General features: G+C 41.0%; 1 long non-coding RNA gene across 1 annotated transcript; it reads left to right on the forward strand.

Moving 5' to 3' along the window:
• The first annotated feature begins 1,055 nt into the window (after positions 1–1,055).
• LOC311229067 lies at positions 1,056–4,092 on the forward strand. The gene is made up of 3 exons (XR_014619727.1): positions 1,056–1,104; positions 2,432–2,558; positions 3,423–4,092. It is a non-coding gene; the product is annotated as an uncharacterized lncRNA (long non-coding RNA).
• Positions 4,093–4,747: the final 655 nt, after the last annotated feature.

Raw genomic sequence — 4,747 nt, forward strand, 5'->3', positions numbered from 1 at the left:
CGGGGAGTGTAACTGCAACTGCAAGGTTGTTTTGGCTTTTATTCCATTGTAACCGAGGCTACTCAATGTCACAGAGCGTAGCGGCACTGCAGATTTACCCTACTCTTGGAATTCATTGCCAGATCCTCATAGGGGCGCTGTCTTGATAATGCAATGTTATTAAAGTAGCGTGTAGCCGACGCATGAACCGGTTGGGATTCGAATAGACGGGGCCTGGAAGCGTCACCGCGGAACTGGAAATCCGTTGGTAAAAAAAATAGATATTTTAATAAAGTAGGAGATGTCCACAAACACGCCACAAGAGGAAGCCCCACGGACCAGGTCCCGCCGAGAGTCAGGACATGCATGGGGAAAGATGAATTTTTTTACTCGGCTACGGTAATGTGGAATGCCCTGCCAACATTCATAAAACTCCTGAACTCCCCTCTCGGATTTAAATCCGCCCTAAAAACATGGCTCAGCAGCAACTCAAATTGGTATTAAAATGTTTTTTTATCTCTTTTATCATAACTTGGCTTTTATTTCTTTTATCATGAGTTGCTTTTAAGGGTTTGCGGATTTTCTTTTAACATTAGTTAACTGTATGAGTTGTCAGGTTAGGCGTTTTTATACAAATTTTTAGGATGTATCCTGTCTAGTGTACATGTCCATTTGTGTTTCTGTGCCTTTTTATGTTCCATTATATGGACCACAATGGAAACAAGCCTTGGCTTTATTGTGTTTTATCCATTTTTGACCAGCGTTGTTGACACTGTTATTGTCTTGTCTTTTAAAATGTTTTTTTGTCCTACGATTTGTGTCAAAATAAAGTATTCAATCAAAATATTCAATCAAAGCACGCCTCACCGGGGCCGGCGACAGCTCCCCCAGACCCCTTGACTGACTTTGCGCTTGCTGTTAAATGATAAGCATATTAATAGTACTTTTAGCTCTCTTGTCTGTATATTACGGTAAACTAATGTTGAATTGAGCTAGCGCTCTCGGTATAGACTAAACACTCAATGCTGGAACAAGAAGTTCTTCTAATTTGTTCAATGTTCTCTTCTCCTTTTCAGGCAGTCCAAATAACACAGTAAACAGCTTTTGCAGCCTCCTACTATGATGGTAAGTAATCAAGAATGTGGCTTTTTCCAAGAATGTGTCTTTTTCCTTACAAGAGTGATCTTATAGGAAAAAGCATGACAATGAAGTCGTCATTGAAGTGAAAATGGAAAATACATTATCCTACAGGCGAATGCAGATTGTGGAGGAGAGGCCCCTGGTCTGAGTTAAACTGGCCTGCCCTGTTCCAGGAGAGTGTAGTAATTAAAAGTGTACAGTATGCGTTGACATTTTTAGCTGTGACCACTCCAGCAAAGGTCTCTTTGGAGGCTTAAAGGAACACGCCAACTTTTTGGGAAATTAGCTTATTTGCCATCTACCTAGAGTTGGACAAGCAGATACATACCCTTTTCTTCTCTGTACACTGGAAGTAGGTGTGTCAGTGTAGCCTAGTTCCCAACAGTCACGAAAAACGCTTTATTTTTTTTTAAACTGGGCTTTTGAGGTGATGAAATCACTGCGGTCAGGCAGCAGCGGTTCGGCAAAAAATAGTTCAGAGTATATATATCCAGGGTTCGCACAAGGTCCTTGAAGTGCTTAAAATGCTTGATAAAAAAATAAAATAAAGTCAAGGCCTGGAATTCCTTAAACAGCCCATTTTTTAACAAGGTCCTGATTGGCTCAGGACACAGCCACTAAGCCAGGGTGGTGCAGCAGTGAGGAGAGTAGAGTTAGGCAGAAATATCAATTTGGCCAAAAAATGACTTAGGCAATTATGCTATGAGGCTAACTGATCAATCTGCTTGTCTAACTCCAGGGTAGATGGCAAATAAGCAAATTTCCCACAAAGTTGGTGCATTCCTTTTTAAAGGAGAAGTCCACTGAATAACACTCAGATTATTCCTAATTATATACAATTGTAATTTTTTTTAATTCCATTTATTTTTGGGCTTCCTGTATTTCTCACCCATCGCAATTTAGTTGCTATGCCAATTCCCTTCCTGGTCGTTGCACGCGTTGCCCATTGCTGTTGGCCTGGGGAGGGTACAGTACATGTGGAGTCGCCAGCCGCTTCTTTTCACCTGACAGCGAGGAGTTTCACTGGGGGAACGTAACGCATGCAGAGGTTCACACTATCTCCCCCAGATCCCCTGTAATTTTTGTTAAAGCAACAAGGGCTTAGAGGCCAAGCTTGGTATTGCAAGTCACATGGCGCTTTGGGAGCTCAGCCCACGCATGCATTTTACCCTAGGGATCAATAGCCCCGCATTTAGTGATCTAGGAGGCAAGTATTTTGTAATGAGATCGGATAGATAGAGCAATCTCAAAATTAGAAAATGAGGCTCATCGTGCTCGCAGGCCACTGTCTAAAGTCTAATTGTGTTCTCAGAGGGATGCCACTGGTGATCTACACCTCTACCAGAGGCCAGCAGCCAGAGGGGGGGACCCTGCTGACCACAAGGCCATTGAATCATCCTATGCTGAATTTACATGGATGGCATCTCCCTTAAGCTGATGTGAGTATAACTTGCATGTACAAACACACCCACTCTATCTATATCTCTCTTCGAGCACATGTCATCATCATCAAACCTTTATTTAATTCTCTGGAGAACAGTAGGGTTGTAAAAAAAAGTGTAAACATCTTCAAATCATTATTAATATAATTTATATTAATATAGGCTATTCAATTGAATTTCCTGTGAGCTAACCTCAAAAGTGAAAGTGGCAGCAGCATCAGAGGAGTTTAGTCCATGGTTCCGTCCCACTAGTGGTAGAAGCCCTGTTTACCACAAGCAACCTAGTGGTGTCTCACCTGCGGTAGTGAGAGGAGATGAAGGAGCCCCCCTCCCAGCAGCAAAGCAAGAGGGTCTAAAAAATACACCACTATCACCTTCAACATAGTGTTTTTGAAGAGGACAATTGAGTAACGCTTTAGTTTTCAGACACAAGGGTTAAGAGTAGTTTTGGACTTTGTGCGACGCCTGAGTGATTTCCCCAGCCGTTTCTTTACCCATGTATGTCTATGGGAAAAGGTATGTTTGCCCCTAAAAGTGTCACGTGACGAGATTGGCTACTCGCTCAAAATGTTTCACAGCCCCGGTGGCTTGGTATCCGGTGTTGTGAATCCACGTCTTCCTTCTTTTGGTGATTCAATTTTATCTGACAGGACGTGCATTAGGTGCATGTTTTTATTGCTAAACAAACATGCAACTAGCACTCTCAAAGCTGACAGTACTCTGTTCACATTTCCAAAATGTGTAATAGTGGCAAATGTCGGTACAGACTATTGAATAAAGTTTGAGGAATGGTAACCCATTAAATCCTACTTTTCAAGGACTTTCCAGTGAATCATAGTGTCCTTTTTTTCATTTTCCCAGATGCACCATGCACCAAGGATCCAGCTGATTACTGCCAATCTGGAGGATTGTTCCTTATCTGCTCTTCACTTGTGCCACCGATTCATTGACCTTTTGTGGTGTGGTATGTTTTGATTTGACTTAGTAATACACTGTATAGTTGGGATTCTGAATTAAACAGTATAATGTTCACACATATTATGGAGCCCCCAGGGGTCGGGAGAATATTGTGGAAAACAATATAAAACTGAAATGGTAAAGCTAAAAAACTGTAGACCTGACCACAACCCCCTCGGTTCAACAGCACAATATGTTGCTTTCGCCGCTTTTAAAAGTTGAAATCATCTGATGACATTGAAGGGATAGTTCAGAATTGTGGACATAAAGTTTAATTTACTACTTGGCCATTATGTTATGTTCAATGGACTGCACTTATATATAGCAATAGCGCTTTTATCCAAAGCGCGTATGGCCTCTCATTCACCTATTCACACACATTCACACACCAATGGTGGCAGCTGCCATGCATATTGATCCATAAATAGTGTGTTTAGATTGTACTTCTATTGGTTTTTAACTTTACATACTGTATTTAAACATTACATTTGAACAAACACTGCAAGCTAAAGTTTGAAATCATTTTAATCTGTTTTATACAGCACACGTGCTTCCAAAATAAACACTTGTTAACACTTGAAGCTTTTTGTTTCTAACAATCTGTACAATAAAAGTGTTTGTCTGCTTAACTTTTTTAGTGGTGCCACTTTATTAAATATGTTTGATAATCATTTAGGAGAAATCTGTAAAATAACAGTGTTTCTCTGCTGAGTTTTTAGTGGCATAACTTTATTGAAGGGGTTTGATTGTAATAAGTTAGGAAAAACCTGTAAAATAACAGTGTTTCAAGTTCCGTCACTTTATTGAAGGAGTTTGATTGTAATAATTTAGGAAAAACCGGCCAAATAACAGTGTTTCACTGTGTTTCATCGTAATAATTTTGGAAAAACTTGTGGAATAACAGTGTTAATCACTCCATTCTGATTGACAAGCTAAAAGCAATTGGTTTTGATAGCTTATCAGTGAGCTGGATGCAATCCTACCTGGAGGGGAGAGAACAGATGGTAGAGGTAAACGGTACTCTATCCCCCCCCCCCCTCACAGTGAGCTGTGGTGTTCCACAAGGAAGCATACTAGGACCGCTACTCTTCCTAATTTATGCAAATGACATGTCGTCAGCCTGTGACTGCAACTTGTTCCTGTTTGCGGACGACTCAGCCCTGCTGGTCTCTGACAAGAACAAGTTGCAGGTTGAAAAAACCCTCAGCTCGGAACTAGGCAAAATCTGC

The sequence above is a fragment of the Notolepis coatsorum genome, assembly GCF_963971535.1.
Source record: "Notolepis coatsorum genome assembly, chromosome: 5".
NCBI classification, from domain to species: Eukaryota; Metazoa; Chordata; class Actinopteri; order Aulopiformes; family Paralepididae; genus Notolepis; species Notolepis coatsorum.